The sequence below is a fragment of the Eubalaena glacialis genome, chromosome 14 (genome assembly GCF_028564815.1).
Source record: "Eubalaena glacialis isolate mEubGla1 chromosome 14, mEubGla1.1.hap2.+ XY, whole genome shotgun sequence".
In the NCBI taxonomy this organism is placed as follows: domain Eukaryota; kingdom Metazoa; phylum Chordata; class Mammalia; order Artiodactyla; family Balaenidae; genus Eubalaena; species Eubalaena glacialis.
In genome coordinates this window covers 20,327,215-20,348,609 of record NC_083729.1, presented here as the reverse complement: position 1 = coordinate 20,348,609, position 21,395 = coordinate 20,327,215, and the positions used below count along the sequence as shown (strand labels likewise).

The window sequence follows — 21,395 nt, the reverse complement described above, 5'->3', positions numbered from 1 at the left end:
TCAAAAGAAGTGATACGGAATATACAGTCATCTTTAATGTACTGCAGCCTAATTTTCTTACATCTTTAAATAATTTGAACTTTTTATATGGAGGCCTTGAAGATTATCATTGTTATTTTTTGTCTAATAGTTTTTATTTTATTTTTTATTTTAAAAAATTTTGGCTGTACCACATGGCATGTGGGATCTTAGTTCCCTGACCAGGGATTGAACCTGTGCCCCCTGCATTGGAAGCACGGAGTCTTAACCACTGGACTGCCAGGGAAGTCCCTGTCTAATAGTTTTAAGAGGCTAGCTCTCAAATTTGATCATTCTGTGGTCATTTCCCCAAGTACATGTGAGTCCTTTCATTTTGTAGGTTTATATTTTCTTATTTCCAGAAAGTTTCTTAGATTATAGTTTCATCATATGTGGAACTTTGGCTACATATATGTTGGACCTTCTTTGCTTGTATTCAAATGACATTCCAAAGAGAGGGAGAGAAACAAGCACAAAGGTATGGAGGCAAGGGAAAGTAGGAACATTTCAGGAGTTTGGATGGGGGATGTGTAGGAAGAGACAAGAGATGGAGTGGACAAGGGCTAGAGAGATGGAAGGTCTTGTGTGCCAGCAGTGATACCACAAGTGGCAAATTTAAAAAAAGCAATTCTGACATGCGGTATGGAATATGGATCAGAAGGAACAAGACTGCAGGAGGGAGACAAGATAAAAGGGTATTGCATTAGCCTAGGTAAGAGGAGCTAAGAGGGACAGAGTGTAGATTTATGTTTGAGGAGAATCAATGGGATTGTTGGGTGTGGCGGGGGTGGGCGTGGGTAAAGAATGAAGGATGACTCCCAGGTCCTGGGCAACCAAGTGTCCAACAGTTTTAGACAAGTAGAGCTTGAGGGGTCTCTAGGACATCCAGGTGGAGAAGTCTAGTAGGCTTGTGTGTACATGGAACTCAGATGAGTGGTCTGAGCTAGATAATGCACTTGGGAGTTGCCGATATACGTGGCAGATGAAGACAGGGCGGATGCAGTGGCTCAGGGAGAATGTACGGGGTGCGATGAAAGCTGAGAACAGAAGCTTGTAGACGGAGGAGTGGTCAGAGGGGTTAGGAGATGTCCCATTGTGAAGGCCAAGGGGGTGTCAAAAGAGTGGAGAGCTCTGTGTCGTCAAATGCCACCAAGAGCTCTAGTAGTAGAGGACTCAAAAATGGCCTGGGGCATTTAGGATGAAGCCAGCGCTTACTGACTGAGAGCAGTGCAGCGATGTGGTGGGGACAGAAGCTACACAGCTATGGGTCGGGGAGTGAGAGGGGGTTGAGTTGGCAGAGATGAGTGTAAACTACTTTTAAGACTTTTGTCTTAAAAGACAGGGAGGGAATAGTAACTGGAGCATGATCTATAATGACAGAGATTTCCTCCTTTTTCTTTAGGACAGGAAAAGCTTGCACATGAATAGATGGTGAAGGAAAAGGACAAGTAGGTAAAAGAAGTCGGTAATTTTGGGAGTGAGAGTGATGACTGCAGTATGTTTGAAAGAAGTTTTCTGAGGATGTGTGAGGTGATGAAAACCAGAACCGAGATGGAGAGATGCTAACATGAATATATTTAAAGTGGTTAATTCCCAGAATGGCTAGTCCACATATTGAAATTACTTTGGTTTCAGTCAGTAGAGCAAACAGAACAAACCATATTTACATATTGTTTTACATCATTTACACCTCTTTTCTCCAAAGGACAGGATCAGTGTTCTACCCTTTCAATGCCTCCCTCAAAGTTGGTGTTCAATGAGTAGTAAATGAATAAACAACGTGTCTTTTACCTGTATTCTGAGTATCTTAACATATTCAAAACATAGTTAAGACCCTGCATACAAGTGAAAAAGTCTTCTAAGCATGCAAAATAGTCACAAAATTCATGAGTGATAGGTGATGCCAGTTTTTTTGGAGTAATCTGTTTACTCTCACTTAACAAAGTTGGTTACCAGCATTTCCTTCACCACAGGGGTTTAAAAATAGGAAGATAAGAGGGGGAGGAAGAGGATGTCCTAAAGACAGGCAGGCAGACAGACAGCAGCAGAAGGTGGTACGATCTGCCTTACCATAAGGTGCCAAAAAGCAGTGAAAAACCAGACTCAAAGCACAGGGGCCTGGGCTCTCTTAGCTTAGGGATTTACATCCTTCACTAACATACCAAAAGTCCTTAAAGGACACTGCTGTCTTGAGCCTTAAATAAAGTTGAGAAAATGATCCTTTGAGCCGTTAAAAAAAAGCTTTGCTGTTCCTCATTTGGCATCATCTCCTGTTTCACATAGTTTGGAAAGGATTCTATCAAAACGGATATTAAAACAAAAAAGCTGATGCTGAGATGGTAAACCTTGGTCACTCTCTGTTCCTTTGCCCAAGCTGTTTACCTAGTTTTTGATGCCCTCCCTTTTTTTCTCCTAGGATTTCTCTCTTTTTCTTCCTTGCAGGCTGAACACAAACGCCACCTCTTCCAGGAATCCCTCTGCATCGTCCAAGCGGAAGTAATCTCTTCCTCCTCTGCCCTCCCACAGCATCTCACCGTGGCTTGGCTTTGCACGGATCACCAGACCTGCTTGTTTACACGGCCGGTTTTCCACTAAGTTACGCGCTCCTGGAGACCAGGGACCTTGACGGTGTACCCACACAGCACCTGGTGCAGTGCTACAGCGCTAGGCACGGAGTCGGTGCTCAGTTAACGGTTGCTGAGCTGAATTAATACGGAAAAATCACTCAAGGCAGGGTCCCGTGCTCGAGGTGCGGATGAATGATTCATGGGGGTGGTTCTTTGCATTCTTTACCTTGTAGTCACGTCGGGCCGAGCATCCAGCCGGCGGGGCGCATACCTGTGGAGTTGGAACGCACCTCCGCCGCCCGCAGCTGGCTCACGGGAAAAGCCCGCAGGGGGCAAGTTTACTTCGTCCGCCCGGAACCCGGCCGCAGGGGGCGGGACTCGAGGGGAACTCGGCCCGCTGGCCCGCCCCCTCCTCGGCGCGGCGGAAGCCCCGCCCCCAGCCGCGCGCTCGCGCAGGCGGCGCGTGCCCGGCCCCCGCCCTGCGCCCTCGCGCCCTCGCGCCCTCGCACCGGGGGCGGGCTCGCTGCGCGTGCCGGGCGGGGAAGCGGCGCGAGCCGGGTGCCTGAGAACGTTCGCTGCGGGGGCGGCTCCGGGGCCTGAGCGGGTGCTGCCACCGCCTCAGCCTCGGAGGCCGGGCCGGAGGAGGCGGAGGAGGCTGCGGCCGCCGGAGACCTTTTCGACGCCCCCAGCTCCGGCCGGGAAGTGAGTACGGCGGGGGTTTGTGGCGGCCGCGGCAGGCTGCGGGAGAGGAGCGCGGTGCCAGAGCCTCGCGCCCGCGAGAAGCGGGAAGGAGCCCGCGCAGCGCCCTCACCTCGGGAGCCTGCGGGGGTGCAGGGCCGGGAGCGGCGGAGACGGCGCGCGGGGAGCCGGGGCCGCTGCCCAGCGCGCGCTGTGAGGGGAGACGGCGCCGCGCGCCCGGACCTGGAGGGGCGAGCGCGGGGGATGGAGCGGAGCTCCGGGCCGCCGCCGCCGGGCTCTGAGCCCCGGGCCGCGGAGGGGGCTCCGGGGTCCCGAGCGCGCTGTGGCCGCAGGGCGCGGAGCCGGGGTGCGGGCGCAGGGCTGATGCTGCCCGTGCCCGACTCGCAGGGAGGAGGCTCTGCCTTAGGTGTTTAAGGGGGCGAAGGAGGCAGGTCCTGGCAGAGGGCAGGTGAGGCAGGCAGGCCCTGGCAGAGGGAAGGGAATTTATTTCACATCACCTCAAAACACTGTTTCCCGAGGCGCCTATCAGTGAACCTGTGCACCGAGGTCACCCGTTAAAGGAAAGTGTCCTGAGAGGAGGAAGGATGCAGCTAACGAATGCTTGCTGTTAAATTCCTGTGCCAGGCCTTGGGATTAGGGAGACCTTCCAGCAGTCTCAGCAAACGTTTATTGGTTAGGTACCTTGGGTAGAGAACCGTGGTCAGCACTGGGGCCACAAAATTGTGTAAAACACAACCATCATTTGCTATTTAAGTGCTGGCAATTTGGTTGTAAAGGTATGCGTATGAAGTACAAAGCAACACTGAATTTTGTTTCATTCACTTTAGGTCTCTTTTCCCCAGTATTGGGAAATTGGAGCCATAAAATTGCTTGCTTTGAGGATTAAAGCAGGAGGGTCAAAGGAGCTTGTGGGAGGTACTTGGGAGAGTTTTGAAGGAACTTCTGCATAACATTTAAAGAGAGAGAAGGGAAACGGAAATTGGAAAGAGAAAAGTTACCTTTCTTTCCAAGTAGAATGAAGCTCCATGACTATTAACTGCTAAATCCTCAGGGACAAGAACAGTGCCTGACCCACAGCAGGCACTAAATACCTACGTATTGCCTGAATGAATGAACCAAGCAAGGTTTTGCTCTATTTTACACAGAGCACTATTGATTAATCTGGTGTTAGGCATGGCTGAATGGACTTCCCTTGTTCCTCAGGTTCTCTTTTTTTTTTTTTTTTTTTGCCGTGTGAAGTAACCCAGGTTCTTAGGTCTGGGCATTTAAAGTGATGGCTAAGGTGATGGAGTTGTCATATCTTGTGGTCATGCTGCCACTTTCACATCTTTATTGCATGTTGGCTGCCAGGAGCTTACTCCTTGGGCCATTGCTTCAAATCATCCCGTTCTGGCCCTTTTCTATCACTTGAGGAAGGAGAGTACTTTTGTCTAGAGAACATTTTTTCATTTTTATCTTGGTTCTTGGATCTTAGATCTGTCATAAGAGGATGTATCTCTGCTCTTCTGTAAGGGCTGGGATTCTGCCTTTTTTCTGCCTTGGTTGGATTTCTGGACTCTCGAGCTCCAGGCTGCTGTTCAGGTTGCCTGGGTTGCAGTGCCTGTTGGGTTACTTTGTCTGCCAAATTAAAACTTGACCTTTTATGAGTTCTGTGAGAATTTTTATCGTACATAAATGGAATTACTTTTGAAGGGGGTTGTGTAGTCAAGGTAGCGTTGGCAAGGCTTTTGAGTGTCCACTATGTGTGAGAGACAAAATTTCTACTTAGTTAGGAAATCAGATTTAAAACCAGTAGAATGCCAAGTTACCACTTGTTTTATGTCTTTAGTATAAATCTCTCAGGACCTACGTTTCCTTGTATAAAAATAAAATATTAATTCAAATTTGGCATTGTGTAGTAAGCCTTGAAGAACTAAGTTAATTTCTCTTTAGTTTTATGACTGTGTACTTAAGAGTGCAACCAGCAGGTGTCTACTAGTTCTTATTTTGGGGTGCCTAGGTCCTGTAATTTTGGATGCCTTGTTCTAGGTTTTCTCAGTGATATTGTATTTTATTTACTTATATATTTAATTTACATTTATTTCGAAATCAACTTTACTGATGTCTGCACAGATGTCCTGTGCAGAGCTGGTCTAGTGGGGTTATGTCTGATAAACCCACTGTAAGTTGAAAGTATGGTAAGTTGAAAATGCATTTAATACACCCAATGTACCGAACATCATAGCTTAGGCTAGCCTACCTTAAACATGCTCAGAACACTTACGTTAGCCTACAGTTGGGCAAAACCATCTAACACAATGCCTATTTTATAATAAAGTGTTGCATGTCTCATGTAATTTATTGAATACTGTACTGAAAGTGAAAAACAGAATGGTTGTAAGTATCTCAGTTGTTTACCCTGTGGCTGACCAGGAGCTGTGACTCATTGCCGCTGCCCAGCATCACGGGAGAGTATCATACTGCATATTGCTAGCCAGGGAAAGGATCAAAATTCAGATTTGAAGTACAGTTTCTACTGAATGTGTATTGCTTTCGCACCATCTAAAGTCAAACCATTGTAAGTTGGGGACTGTCTGTACTTTGTAACCACTATCCCAATCAAGATATAGAAATTTACATCACCGTAGAAACTCCCTCATGCTGGTTTGCAGTAAATACTCTCATCACCTCTCATTTTATTTATTTCTAGTTATACAAGTGTCAGGGCTGTGGCATCTAGTGCAGGAAGTATACTGCCCAATTTTAGGGGATGCCATTCACATCGGAGTGCCTGTGAATGGCAGCTCCTGGAGTTGCATTGTGCAGTCTGGGGCTGTGTACTGCAGCTCTGCAAATGGCTCATGAATGTACACTCTCTTATTAAATGCTCAAACAGTACAGACAGAATACAAGGCCCCTTGACCCACTCCCTTCTCCACCGAAACGGCAGTTAGCAGTTTGTTGTGATCCTTCCAGACCTTTCTCTATGCATTTTCATCTATATATAGATAATACAGGAAAAAGTAGGGTTTCCTCCCATGCCCACATTAATGACATGATACTGTAGACATTGGTCTGCAACTTTTTCCTAACAGAATGTCTGAGATCTTTGCATGATGGAACATAAAGATCTACCTGGTTCTTCTTGACTACTACGCAATGCCATATATAGTATATATTGTACTGTAGTTTATTAATCCTCTCCTCATTAATGGCCATTAAAGCTGTTTGCCATTTCACCATTGCCGCAGTGAATGAAAAGTAGAATTGCTGGGTCAAAGGGGTGCATGCTTTAAATTAATTGATGGAGGTTTAACCATGTTGCCACTTGTGGATCTGGTTCATTTATTTTTAAAAGCTGAATAGTGTTCAGTTGTAGACTTAAATCACTGTTTATGTATCCTTCACTAACTGTGGGACAGTTAGGTTACTTTGGATACTAATTCATTGCTGGATTTATGTGTTGCCAAAGCATGCTGCCAGTCTGAGGCTTGCCTTTTCCTTTTGTTAACAATGTCTTTAGTTGTATACAAGTTTCACATTTTAATGTTATATTTATGGAAAATTTTACACTAAATTAACAAAATTTGTTTCTGTGTCTGGTTTAAGTAAATTTTCTCTACCCCAGGGTATGAATTCTATATATCTGTATTCTAAAATTAAAAAAGAAGTTTTGCTTTCTGTGTGGAATTTCTATATGGTGTAATGAAGTGATATACATATTTTTCAATTTGGAAAACCAGTTTTTCAGCACTTTTCCTCATTTTTTTTTATTGTGGTAAAATATACACAGCATAAAATTTACTATTTTAACCATTTTTAATTGTACAGTTCTGTGGCATTAAGTACATTTACATTGTTGTATAAACATCACTGTCCATTTCCAGAACATTTTTATCTTTCTCAACTGAAACTCTGTGTCCATTAAACACTGATTCCCCATTCTTTTCTCCCTCCAGCCCCTGGCAACCACCATTCTGCTTTCTGTCTCTGTGAAGTTGACTACTCTTGGCACCTCCTATAAGTGGAATCATACAGTATTTGTCCTTTTGTGTCTGGCTTATTTCATTTAGCATAATGTCTTCAGAGTTCATCTATATTGTAACATGTGTCAGGATTTCCTTTTTTTTTTTTTTGACCCCTCCTCGAGGCTTGTGGAATCTTAGTTCCCTGACTAGGGATTGAACCCAGGCCCTCGGCAGTGAAAACACCAAGTCCTAACCACTGGACCTCCAGGGAATTCCCAGAATTTCCTTATTTTTTAATGCTGAATACTATTCTGTTGTATGCATACATTATGTTTGCTTATTCATTCATCCATCAATGGACACTTGGGTTGCTTCTGTCTTTTGGCTATTGTGAATAATGCTGCTATGAACATGGGTGTGCAAATATCTGTTCAAGTCCCTGCTTTCAATTCTTTTGTGTATATACCCAGAAGTGGAACTGTCCATGATATTAAAAAAATTATGTGCATAACTGAATATGACCAAAATGGGTGGATAGTACAGAGAGTCCCTATAAACCCCCTCTTCTTCAGGGGCACTTTCCCATTATTAACATCTCGCATTAGTGTGGTACATTTGTTACAACTGATGAATATATATTGATACATTAGTATTAAGTTCATGGTTTAATGTTAGGCTTCCGCTCTTTGTGTTGTACAGTTCTATGGGTTTTGACAAATGCAAAATGTTATCACATGACATTTCATGTAGCGTCGTTGCAGTATCATACAGAATAATTTCATTGCCCTAAAATCCCCTGTATTCCACCCATTCATTCCCCCCCCTCCTGCTGAGCTCCTGATAACAACTGATCATTTTACTGTGTCTATAGTTTTTGGCTTTTTAAAATAAATTTATTTATTTTATTTTTGGCTGCGTTGGGCCTTTGTTGCTGCGCGCGGGCTTTTCTCTAGTTGCAGTGAGCGGGGGCTATACTTCGTTGCGGTGCGTGGGCTTCTCATTGCGGTGGCTTCTCTCGTTGCGGAGCACGGGCTCTAGGCGTGTGGGCTTCAGTAGTTGTGGCACCTGGGCTCAGTAGTTGTGGCTCGCGGGCTCTAGAGCGCAGGCTCAGTAGTTGTGGCGCATGGGCTTAGTTGCTCCGCGGCATGTGGGATCTTCCCGGACTAGGGCTCAAACCCGTGTCCCCTGCATTGGCAGGCGGGTTCTTAACCACCGCGCCACCAGGGAAGCCTTGTGTCTGTAGTTTTGCCTTTTCCAGAATGTCATATGGTTTGGATCATGCGGTATTCTAGGCTTTCAGACTGGTCTCTTTCACTTAGCATTATGCCTTTACGTTTTCTCTGTGTCTTTTCTTAGCTTGATAGCTCATTTCTTTTTATTGCTGAATAATATTTCATCGTATGAAAGTACCACAGTTTGTTTATCCATTCATCTATTGAAGGACATCTTGGTTACTTCTAGTTTTTGGCAGTTATGAGTAAGCTTCTATAAATATTCATGTGCAGGTTTTTGTGTGGACATATGTTTTCAGCTTTCTTGGGTAAATACCTAGGAGCATGATTGCTGGATCGTATGATAAGGGTATCTTTAGCTTTGTAAGAAACTGCCTGTCCAGTTTTGCATTCCCAATAATTTTAAAATTATATATCCTAGCACCCTAAATGTACTTAAAAAATAAATCTTTGTCAGGCTGTTCTGTAAAATTAAACTGCATCTGGTATGAAGTTATATTCTAATTTGCTTTTGTTGGCTGTCTTTCTTAGCATTATACTTCTTTATATGTTTTGAAGTTTTGATTTACAGACTTATTTGAGGGTGAGTACTTTTGCTTTTGTTTCTCTTATTTCTGTGCTCACCCTTCTCTGTGTGGTGATGTTTCAGGTGCTTCCACTGATTGACTGGACTCTAGTCAAGAAATCAGATATGATAATGGTCAGGGTCCTGCTCTTTGAGGTAATTGGGGCTATTTTAGATCCACTCAGAGAGTGTGTGAATGTCTTGGTTCATTTCCTGGTCATGAGGCTATGTTTTTATCTTCTCACTTTTCAGAGCCCAGAACACCACATAAGCCATAGTTCTAGGCAGAGACTGACAGCGGTACTTTTTCACTTCCTTTCAGCTCTAGCCTCATCCTTGGCTTTAAGCAGTGAATCTGGCTCAGATGTCTCCTGTTTCTCCACCTCCTTCACTCTGTGTCACTGTTGCCCTGAAGGAAGTATACACCTGCTTCTCGACTCAGAGTCCAGCAAGCCTGTAGCTTCAGTCCTGCTCACAGTTTTGTGTATCTGTTCTGTTTCTGATCCAAGTGGAGGGTTGTCTTGTTTTTGAGCCTTTTTAGTAACTTAAAAAATATATTTAAAAATATCTATTACTGTGTATTTGGAGCAGAGGGGATGCATCGAAGTGTTTACTTACTGGGCTGCTTTGACTAGAAGACTTAAGTGACCAGGCTTCTTTCTAAACTTGATACCACTTATCTTGTCTTCTGTGTTATTGCAATGCCTAGACCCTCCAGTGCAAAAGTTGAATAGCAGTGATGATAATGGGCATTTTAGTCTTTTTCCTGAATGGGAATGCTTCCAGTGTTTCACTGTTAGATATGATATTTACTAAAGGTTTCTGGTAGGTGTCTTTTGTCAATTTAAGGAAGTTTCCTTCTATTCTTGGTTTATATTTTTACTGGGTGTTGAATTTTATTGCTTTTTGGCATTTGTTGAAATTATCATTGATTTCTCTTTAATATGTTAAGAGTAGGACAGACCTTTCTGAGTTGTAGATAACTGAGAGAAACAGATATATTGTATTTGATTTACTTGTTAATACATTTTTAACAACCAAAAAATGAACTTTTAAAGAAAACACATTTTGATCTTGAATTTTTGTATATTAACAATATTATGTATAAGCTATATAATATTATATATATATATGCTATATATTACGGCATTTTAGCAATAATCAGGTTTGGACCAAATATTCCTGTAATTAAGCCTCACTATAATCAAATAGTGTACAGTAAAAAAAAATTTTTTTGTGGGGGAGTAACTTTAGGAACTCTATAAGGACTTTTTCAGTCCCTAACCATTCAAGCTTCTTCCTGGCTTCTTTTTCTAGACTCTTTACTCCCTCCTTTTAATTTTTATCTCTGCTTGCTCTGTCTCCTCTTGCCAGAGAGAGACTTTCTTCTGCAAGTAATAACAACTGTTATTTAGTGTGAGGCTACTGTATTCAAGAGATTTTCATAGATAATGGCTACACTGTAATCTTTACCACTGTGGAAACTAGGTATGGTATCTCCAGTGTTTGGGTGAGGAAATTGAGCTCGGAGAAGTTAAAACTTGTTTAGGGCCACACAGCTAATCAGTGACAGGAGTGATATTTGAACGAGGTCCGACTTCAAAGCCCATATTCTTTCTACATGCTCTCTCTAAACAAGACTTTTATGTTCCAAGTTCAACTTGGGTTTTGTTTTTTTGGCTTACCCACATGATTCCTGAGCGTGGTGATATGACCACTTTGTGTCTCCAATATGATTTGCGTGAAAATTTTCCTTTAGTCAGGTACTTCATTGCTTTTTACCGGTGTGACGTTTTACATGTTCTTGAGCAGTTTCTTAAAATGACTAAACCTTTTTTAAGTGCACAAACAAAAATAGAATAAATAGTGTCATGGTTAAGCATGTGGGCTCCGGAGTAAACTATGTTGCTTGGACCTTGAGTTTATTTTCCTTTAACTTTTTAAATATTGTGAAATATTGGCCCTCAAAAAGGTATAGAGAATAAAAATTGTGAATACCTGTGTACACACCACTTAACTTAAGACACTAGGCTCCTTTTAAAGTTGAACCCCTACTCCTTCCCAGTTGTATTCTCCTCCCCTTCTGAGGGAACCATTATTCTCCATTTGATGCTTTTCATTCTTGTACATATTTTCATACTTTTATTACATATGTAAGTAGCCCTAAAATGTATGTTATTGTTTTGCATTAAAAAAACCCTTTATATTAGCAGTATTAATTATATCTTTTTATAACTTTATTTTTTTTTCTCTCAGTATTGTGAGACTCATCCATATGGATATATGTAGCTCTAGTGCATTTATTTTCTTGACTGAATAGGATTCTGTTATTGGGCTATATCCCAGTTTACTTTTATGTTTTCCTGTGAGTTGACAATTAGTGTGTTCTGATTTTTTTTGTTACTACAAATAATGCTGCTATGAGTATTCTTGTCACGTCTCTTTGTCTACACATGCATGTCTTTTAGAGTGTGTACTAGGAGTAAACTATTGGTATGTGTGCCATGCACATCTTCAACTTCCGTGTGTATTGCTAAATTCCACTCTGAAGTAGTTTTCCAATTAACATTCACACCAGCGATGTGTGGCTTCTGTTCCTTCCCTGCCTTGTCAACCCTTGGTGTTTTAGGCTTTATAATTTTTGCAAATCTGCTGGATGTACCGTGCAATCTTATTTTTATATTAATCTTACATGTTTTTCTGATTACTAATGAGTTTGAACATTGCTCCATGTTTTTATTGGCTCTTAAGTTTTCCTCTTCTGTGATTTGCTGGTTTTCATCATTTACCTGTTCTGTTGTGTTGTCTTTTTCAGATTGATTTATAATTTTAAAATACATTTTGGACGCTAATATTTCACATAGATGGCTTCAAAGTTCTTCTTCCAGTTTGTGGCTTCTCTTTTAAAACTCAAAAAAAAAAATAGGATCTTTTGGTGCACTTAAGTTTTGGATTTGTGGTTTTAATTTATTGTTTATGAAATCTTACCTGCAGACCACAGGCAGAAAAATTATCCTAGTGTCTTCACATATAGAAAGGTGGTATAATGGACCAGGAGTTAGGGGTTCTGGGTTTCTATTTCCATGCCTTTATTGTGAAGTACAACTATAGCCTGAGACTAGACATTTTATTTATTTGGTTGTGCAAAATATGAGACCTGGGTATTTCTTTTTTTTTTTTTTAATTAATTAGTTAATTTATTTTTGGCTGTGTTGAGTCTTCGCCTCTGTGCGAGGGCCTTCTAGTTGCGGCAAGCGGGGGCCACTCTTCATCGCGGTGCGCGGGCCTCTCACTATCGTGGCCTCTCTTGTTGCGGAGCACAGGCTCCAGACGCGCAGGCTCAGTAGTTGTGGCTCACGGGCCTAGTTGCTCCGCGGCATGTGGGATCTTCCCAGACCAGGGCTCAAACCTGTGTCCCCTGCATTAGCAGGCAGATTCTCAACCACTGCGCCACCAGGGAAGCCTGAGACCTGGGTATTTCTAAGCCCTTACATTCTGATTCTCCATTGCTTTGCCTGTGGTTTTTGTAGCTCATAATTAATCATTACTACCAACATGTTAACTGAAATTAAAGATATGAGAACTTAGAAATGAAATTTGGTTAACATCCAGGATTTTGGTATGAAGGCTGCGTGCTGCATATGTGCTCAAAAAGAAATACAAGTAATTTGATTTAGGTTGGAATACATTTAATTGGTCTTATTTTTTTCACTAATTCCAAAGTCATTTGAAAAAGTAATTCTTATGTATCTTTTAAAAAAACACTTCAGGGTTTTTTTTAACTATAACTATAGAAATAACTAACAAGGATACTTTTTTCCTGAAATATGACTATGAAAACTAAAGCTTTGTGTCATTTCAAGAATGTACCCTTTTCTTTATTGTTCATGTTTTTATAAATTTATTTATTTTATTTATTAATTATTTTTGGCTGCGTTGGGTCTTCGTTGCTGCGCACGGGCTTTCTCTAGTTGTGGCGAGTGGCGGCTACTCTTCGTCGACGTGCGCGGGCTTCTCATTGCGGTGGCTTCTCTTGTTGCGGAGCATGGGCTCTAGGTGCGTGTGCTTCAGTAGTTGTGACACATGGGCTTCAGCAGTTGTGGCTCACGGGCTCTAGAGCGCAGGCTCAGTAGTTGTGGCGCATGGGCTTAGTTGCTCTGCAGCATGTGGGATCTTCCTGGACCAGGGTTCGAACCCATGTCCCCTGCATTGGCAGGCGGATTCTTAACCACTGAGCCACCAGGGAAGCCCAGTTCATATGGTTTTAATATTTGCCTATTAGGTAAGTAGTTTAGTATCTTTGCTTAGAACTAAAATTTCCTCTTTATGAACTAAGCAGCCCATGGCAGGTTTTAGGAAAAACTATGAGGTTTGTCTTTAGCAGACTAGAGGTGTCTGTTTCTCCTTTTTGTGCCTTACTTTCCCCCAGTTTTCTTCCTCCCTTCCTTCCTTCCTTCCTTCCTTTCTTTTTTCTTTTGGCTGCGGCATGTGACTTGCAGGATCTCAGTTCCCTGATCAGCGATTGAACCCGGGCCATGGCAGTGAAAGTGCTGAGTCCTAACCACTAGACCACCAGGGAACTCCCTCTCCCCAATTTTCTTATATCTGTTTTCTGATTCCTTGGGCACACTGCATTTCTAGCTCTTTTACCGCCTTTCAATTTTGTTAAAACCCTTTCTCTATTCCAGATTTTTTTTTTTTTTTTTGGCTGCGTTGGGTCTTTGTTGCTGCGCGCGGGCTTTCTCTAGTTGCGGCGAGCGGGGGCTACTCTTCGTTGCGGTGTGCGGGCTTCTCATTGCGGTGGCTTCTCTTGTTGCGGAGCACGGGCTCTAGACGCGTGGGCTTCAGTAGTTGTGGCACACGGTCTCAGTATTTGTGGCTCACGGGCTCTAGAGCGCAGGCTCAGCAGTTGTGGCGCACGGGCTTAGTTGCTCCGCGGCATGTGAGATCCTCCCGGACCAGGGCTCAAACCCGTGTCCCCTGCATTGGCAGGCAGATTCTTTTTTTTTTTTTCTTTAAATATTACTCTTTTGTTCTTCTTACTCTTTTTATTTATTTATTTATTTATTTATTTATTTATGGCTGCGTTGGGTCTTCGTTGCTGTGTGCGGGCTTTCTCTAGGTGCGGGCCTTTCTCTAGTTGCGGTGAGTGGGGGCTGCTCTTAGTTGCGGTGCACGGGCTTCTCACTGCGGTGGCTTCTCTTGTTGCGGAGCGCGGGCTCTAGGCACGCGGGCTTCAGTAGTTGTGGTGCACGGGCTTAGTTGCTCCGCCACATGTGGGATCTTCCCAGACCAGGATCGAACCCGTGTCCCCTGCATTGGCAGGCGGATTCTTAACCACTGTGCCACCAGGGGAGTCCCGGCAGGCAGATTCTTAACCACTGCACCACCAGGGAAGTCCCTCTATTCCAGATTTAAAATGTTGTAAATGATTGATAAAAAAGTATTTTCTCTTCTTCCAGCTCTGTATTTTTATACTCTTAAATCAGAAAAACTGTAAATTAAGAAAAAAGAGTCTTGCCAATAGAATTCTAGTCTAGGCATCCATCATTCAAGAGGGTAGTTACATAATAACATTAATAATAATAATAATAATAATAACAGCTAACATTTATTAGGCTCTTATTTTGTGCCAGGCATTGTGCTAAATGCTTTACATAATTTATTTAACAGTTACCACAGGGGATTCCTGGTTAGGACTATGTGCTTCCACTGCAGGGGGCCTGGGTTTGATCCCTGGTTGGGGAACTAAGATCCCGCAAGCTGCCAGTCGTGGCCAAAAAATCAAAAACACCAGTTACCACAGCCCTGGGAGGTTATATTTGCTATTCAGAGCTCTGTGTAGTAATGGAGTGCAGTCACTGAATATTTTTTATTGGAACCTAGAGAACTTTTTCAGATATGTAAAATCAAACAAACAAACCAAAAAACCCAATGTCTAGGGCTTTACCAACGTTTACTTTCCCTGGCTTTTTTTTTTTTTTAATCTGAAAGAGAAGAGAAAAGAAAAGAAGTATTAGGGGAAGGATAGTTGAGAATTTTCCTGAAATAAGCAAGGAAGTTAGTTCTCTTATAGGGAAGTTTGATTAGTTCCAGTTAAGAACTTGTTAGTGACAAGCACAGTGATCTCTGACTTCTTAATTTAAGGAGCATCCAGAGAAAAACTGACAGGAGTTTTGCTGGGAGAAAATGAACTTACCCAAGGAGTTTTGATACCTAGATGCTTTGAAGTAGCTGAGAGCTGGAAGTTAAGACATTAACAAAAAGATTCAAGGGAAGTGAGGGATACTTAACACTTAGGTGTAGTATAGAGACTTTCTGGAAACATTTCTAGAGCCTGCTTTCTTTCCTTTAGTCTTTACTGTGGGATTTACTTAACTTCTGCCTGCAGACTTAGTCTAGCTCAGGAACACATTGCTTCCCTGACAGGGCTAATGAGGGTCCAGACGTTTTGTTGCACTAGCCTCCTGACCCTGTTTAACTGTGACCTAAGGTCTGCGCAGCACCAGGGCTTGGGGACCTGTATTCTTTCCTCAGTCCTGGAGTTGTCGTGTTTGCCCTGGAGGGGGTGATGTGGCACAGTGGAAAGAAAATAGGCTTTATTGTCAGATTGGTTGCCTACTCCACGAATTACTAGCTTTGGAATGTTAGGCCAAGTTAACTAACCACTTAGGCTCTAAATTTCCTCATCTGATTCTGCCATTCACATTCCTTATTTGCTCCTCAAGCCTAGCACAGTCTCATCTTTTCATTCTAGTTTTTTTTAAGAGTAATGGTTTCCACAGTGGGAGGCGTGCAAAATGATCTTCTAGGCAGGGTATAACAAGCAAAAAAATGGGCAATTAACTTTACTAATATTTAAATCATAGTTTGACACTTTACTCCGTCTGTATGTCTGATGCTATATATCAGGTACGGAAAGTGAGGTAACCTGAAGGGAGGATCATGGGCACACCACAACCTGGAGGGGCCGACAGTGTGAGCCTCCTTATCTGTTTGCTTACATTCTATTTGGACATATTACAGTTAACCTCTACCTGGTTTAGGGGTCTTTCAGATTATATTATCTGATTTGCATGAAATGAACCTTGATGAATGAATAGACAAAGGGCTTAAAAAGATTCCTGCAAAGAATCTGCGGATTGAAGTTTCAGATTCAACTGAAGACTGAAGTGCTAATGCAAGGACACATGAACAGCAGGAAACAAGCGGAGCTGGTACTTCTATTTATGTTATGAGCTTGTTTTCAGTCAAATGCAAAGTACAAAACAATAATGGTCTAAGCAGATTGAAAAGGAATCACTAAAAAAAAAAACAAAAAAACCCTTAACATTGTTAAAAATACTATTTGATGTATGGGTTTATATATACCATTGAGTATATTGTGCCTTAAGGTATTTGCTTAATGATAGTATGAGGCTAATATGGTCAGTTGAGATATTTTAAAACGAAGCATTCCGAATATGAAGACAAACTTACTGAGCTTTTTTCAGTGATGATTATAGTTGTGTGCTAATTAATATCTTTTTTTTTTTTTTTTTGCCTGCGTCGGGTCTTGGTTGCGGCATGCAGGCTCTTCGTTGTGGCGTGAGGATTTCTCTCTAGTTGTGGCTCAAGGGTTTCTCTCTAGTTGTGGCACGCGGGCTCCAGAGCGTGTGGGCTCTGTAGTTTGCGGCACTTGGGCTCTAGTTGAGGCGCGCGGGCTTAGTTTCCTCACGGCATGTGGGATCTTAGTTCCCCGACCAGGGATCAAACCCACGCCCCCTGCATTGGAAGGCTGATTCTTTACCACTGGACTACCAGAGAGGTCCCTGATTAATGTCTTAAAATTTTATTAACTTAATGATATATTTTTGGAAGTTTCTTTGGAGATTTCTTACTTCAGGAGTAAAAGACAAAAAGCCATAAACTTTTCTTCTTCCTGTATATGAAATAATGCATAGACAAAAATAACAATTTTAGTTTGGTGACAAACTAAAAATCCATCCTTTGTTAGCAAGTACTGTTGGGATACTCGTAGAAGACGTTGCTGAGGCTTTGAAATAATAAATATTATACCAAATTATGGAGTTTGTGAGTGTTTCTGTATATTTGGATAAAAGTTCAGAGGTTATGGTTTTTGGTGTAGTCAATTTTAATAATAAAATGTATGGAGACCTGCCTCTTTAACCTTCCAGACCACTAAAGGAAAGGTTTACCAGAGAATATACTCTAATGACTTAAAATTTTATTATGAAATAGGGCATATAAAGCATAAAGAATAATACAGTGTACCCAGAACCCAGCCTAATAAATAAATCATAGCTAATAGAGTTGGTATTCCTCTGCAGTCACATTATTCTACTTCCATCTCCAGAGGAATTTGCTTTTCTGAATTTGGTGATGCATGTTTTATGTGCACTTGTAAAGAATTTGTATTTTGTCATTATTGGGTGGGTTGTTCCACAAATGTCAATTAGATCTAGTTGGCTGATGGTGAAGTTGAGTCCTTCCATATTCATTTTGACTTTCTACGTGTATTGATCATAGAAGAGTGTTGAAGTCTCCAAGTATAAGTGGATTTGTCTCTTTCTCCTTTCAGTTCTATCAATTTTTGCTTATTTTAAAGCACTGTGGTTAGGTACAGAGACATTTAAGATTATGTCTTATTAAGGAATTCTGTATGTTACAGGCCCAACAATACAATTTTATAGATATTGTTTTATCTATATTGTATTAAAAAGCAATTGTTTTTTAAGTCAGTTAAGAGAATAAAGGAGAAGAAATATGTAATTGTACTGTCTTTAAAAAAATAAACTTTACTTTTTTAGATTTACTGAAAAATTGAACAATAATAGTTTCTATATGTATCCTAAACCCTGTTCCCGCTGTTATTAGCATCTTACATTAGTATGGTTCATTTCTTGCAGTTAATGAACCAGTGATGATACATTATTATTAACTAAAATCCATACTTTTTCAGATTTCCTTAGTGTTTACCTGATGGCCTTTTTCTGTTCCAGAATCCCATCTAGGATACCACATTACATTTAGTTGTCGTCTCCTTAGACTTCTCTTGGGTTTGTCAGTTTCTTGGCTTTTTCTGGTCAAGTTTTTGAGGAAACTTGACACTTTTGAGGAGTATTGGTCAGGTATTTTGTAAATTTTCCCTCAATTGAGATTTGCCTGATGTTTTCCTCATGATTAGACTGGGTTTATGGGTTTTGGGGAGGAAGACCACAGAGGTAAAATGCCGTTTTCATCATATCGTGTCAAGAGTCCATACTGTCAACATAATTTATCACTATTGATGTTGTACTTGATCACCTAGCTGAGGTAGTGTTTATCAGGTTTCTCCACTGTCAAGTTATTTCCCCCTCCCCCTTCACCTCTTTGGAAGGAAGTCACTGTGTGCAGCTCACACTTAAGGAGGGAGGAGTTATGTTCCACCTTCTTCAGGGCAGAGTCTCCATGTAAATTATTTGGAATTTTTCTGTACAGGATATTTGTCGATTCTTCATTCTCATTTGTATCAATATCAACTTAAGGATATTTAATACTATGTTATTTTGTTGCTGAAATTTTTCCAACTTTGGCCATTGGGAGCTCTTTCAGTTAGCTTCTGTGTCCCTTTGATATACCCCTATCATATGGTTTTTTTCCTCCCAGGACTTCTTTACTTTCTATACTACAAGATGCTCCAGGCTCATTGTGTATATTTCTTGCCTCAGGCATTTCTCCGAGGAGCCCTAGTTCCTGTTATTGAAGAATGGTATTATAAACAAAAATTTGGCCACTAAATGTGCTGATTGCTTTGGGATACTTTTGTTTCTAGGCCCTCTGAGTTGACAGAGCAAGGACATGTATATGTGTATACTAATGCATATACACATACCTACAAATGCTTTTATATGTAACTATCCATATATCTATATTGAGTTAACCATGAATGTATACTGATGTCTCCAATTGTAATCCATTCCATTACCACCTGGATCATTCTAGCTTCTCACCTTGCTTATCTGTAACCTCACACTTCACCATCTGCCATCTGTTTACTTAATTGTTCAGTTATGCATACATGCATAGCAGTATTAGAATTCTTAACCCATAACCTGTGGGAAACCAGAGTACAGTACTTATATATATTTTATTTTGCCTTTAGTTTTAACAGACTCTGTTCACTTCCAGAGTTACTTAGGTTACTATACTTGCCCCCCACCCTGTTCAGTGAGGTTGTTTCATATATTTGTAATACAGTTAGATTGTTTTGTTATATTCTCCATTTCATTCTGGGGTTCTCTGAGCTCCTAAAGGATTAAAAAAATTTTTTTTACATACATTAAGGTTCACTCTGTGTTGTAATTTTCTTTTGGTTTTCACAAATGTGTAGTGTCAGTGTCCACCATTACAGTATCATACGGAAGTTTTACCACCCTAAAAATTCCCCTATGCATCACCTATTCATTCCTCTTCCCTTCTTCCCAAATCTCTGGCAACCACTGATCATTTTACCATTTGTATTGTTTTGTTTTTTCTAGAAGGTCATAAAATTGGAATCATATAGTATGTAGCCTTTTCAGACTGGCTTTTTTCACTTAGCATTACGCATTTAAGCTTCCAGTTTTTTCATGGCTTGATAGCTTATTTATTATTGCTGAACAATATTCCATTTATGAAAGTAGTAGTTTGTTTATTCACCTATTGAAGGGCATCTTGGTTGCTTTCAGTATTTGGCAGTTGTGAATAAAGCTGGTATAAACATTTGGGTGCAAGTTTTGTGTGAACATTTTCCACTCAGTTGGTTAAATACCTAGTGCAATTACTGAATTGTATGGTAGGACTCTGATTAGTTTTGTAAGAGACAGCAAAACCGTTTTCCAACCAGGCTGTCTGTGCATTCCCACTAGCAATGGATGAGAGTTCCTGTTGCTCTACATTCTTGTCATCATTTGCTATTGACAGTTTTTTGGATTTTAGCCGTTCTAATAGGTGTATAGTGGTATCTCGTTGTTTTACTTTGTAATTTCCTAATGACAAATGCAGTTGAACATCTTTTCATATGCTTACCATCCTTATAACTTCTTTGGTAAGGTATCTGTTCAGATCTTTTGATCATTAAATTTATTTATTTTATTATTTTTTTTGGCTGCATTGGGTCTTCGTTGCTGTGCACGGGCTTTCTCTAGTTGCGGCTAGCGGGGGCTACTCTTCATTGAGGTGCACAGGCTTCTCATTGCGGTGGCTTCTCTTGTTGCGGAGCATGGGCTCTAGGTGCGCAGGCTTCAGTAGTTGTGGCACTCGGGGTGAGTAGTTGTGGCTCGTGGGCTCTAGAGCACAGTCTCAATAGTTGTGGCACACTGGCTTAGTTGCTCCGCGGCATGTGGGATCTTCCCACACCAGGGCTCGAACCCGTGTCCCCTGCATAAGAATCCCTGCAGGCGGATTCTTAACTACTGCGCCACCAGGGAAGCCCTGATCATTTTAAAATTGGGCTGTTTTCTTCTTGTTGAGTTTTAAGAGTTCTTTTTATAATTTGAATACAAGTTCTTCATCAGATATGTGTTTTGAAAATATTTCTTTCACTCTGGGGCTTGTCTTTTCATTCTGTTAATAGTATCTTTTGCAGAGCAGTTAATTTTGATAAGATGCAGCTTATCAATTTTTCCTTTCATGGATCGTGCATTTTTTCAGTTTGGCCTTGGGCTTAGGTCGTTAAATAATCTTTTCTAGGAACCTAACAGTTTCAGCTCCTTTCAGATGGAAGAAACTTTGCTTACATTCTCATAGCTAGGACTCTGGTCTTCTTTCATTTTGTAGACTAAAGCTGTACTCTGGTTCTTCTTCGTTTTTTTAATTTTACTTTAAAGATGTTTATTGTTGCATTGTTCGTAGTAGTAGATAGTTGGAAATAATTGTCAACAGTCAAGGCTTGGATGAATGATCGTGATAAAATTCCATTCTGTCATTCAAAATTGTGGTTTTGAAGAGTATTCAGTGACATGGAAAGGTGTTCAAATATATTGTTAAAGTTTTCCCCCAGCTTTTTTGAGCTATAATGACAAACAAAATTGTATATGTTTAAAGTGTACAACATAATTTGATAAATGTATACATTGTGCAGTGATTAGTGCAATTAAGTTAATTAGCTCATTCTTTTTTGTGTGTGGTGGTGGTTTAAGATCTACTCTCTTAGCAAATTTCAAATATACAGTAGAGTATTATCAACTATAGTCACCATGCTGTGGATTTGATCCCCAGGATTTATTCATCTTGTAACTGAAAGTTTGTATGCTTTGTATTTTCCCGTTTCTCCCACCCCCAGCCCCTGGCAGCTACCAATCTACTCTGCTTCTACGATGAATTTGACTTTTTTTGGTATTATTAG

At 41.2% G+C, this 21,395-nt stretch overlaps 1 protein-coding gene across 15 annotated transcripts in view; it reads left to right on the top strand.

Moving 5' to 3' along the window:
- Window positions 1-3,059: 3,059 nt before the first annotated feature.
- The window catches only part of DTNB (dystrobrevin beta), a 249,854-nt gene continuing 231,518 nt past the window's right edge, over window positions 3,060-21,395 (top strand). For all 15 annotated transcript variants that reach the window (XM_061211411.1, XM_061211410.1, XM_061211409.1 and 12 more), the window contains exon 1: window positions 3,060-3,287. The gene's annotated coding sequence lies outside the window, so the exon portion shown is untranslated. The remainder of the gene's footprint in view (window positions 3,288-21,395) is intronic.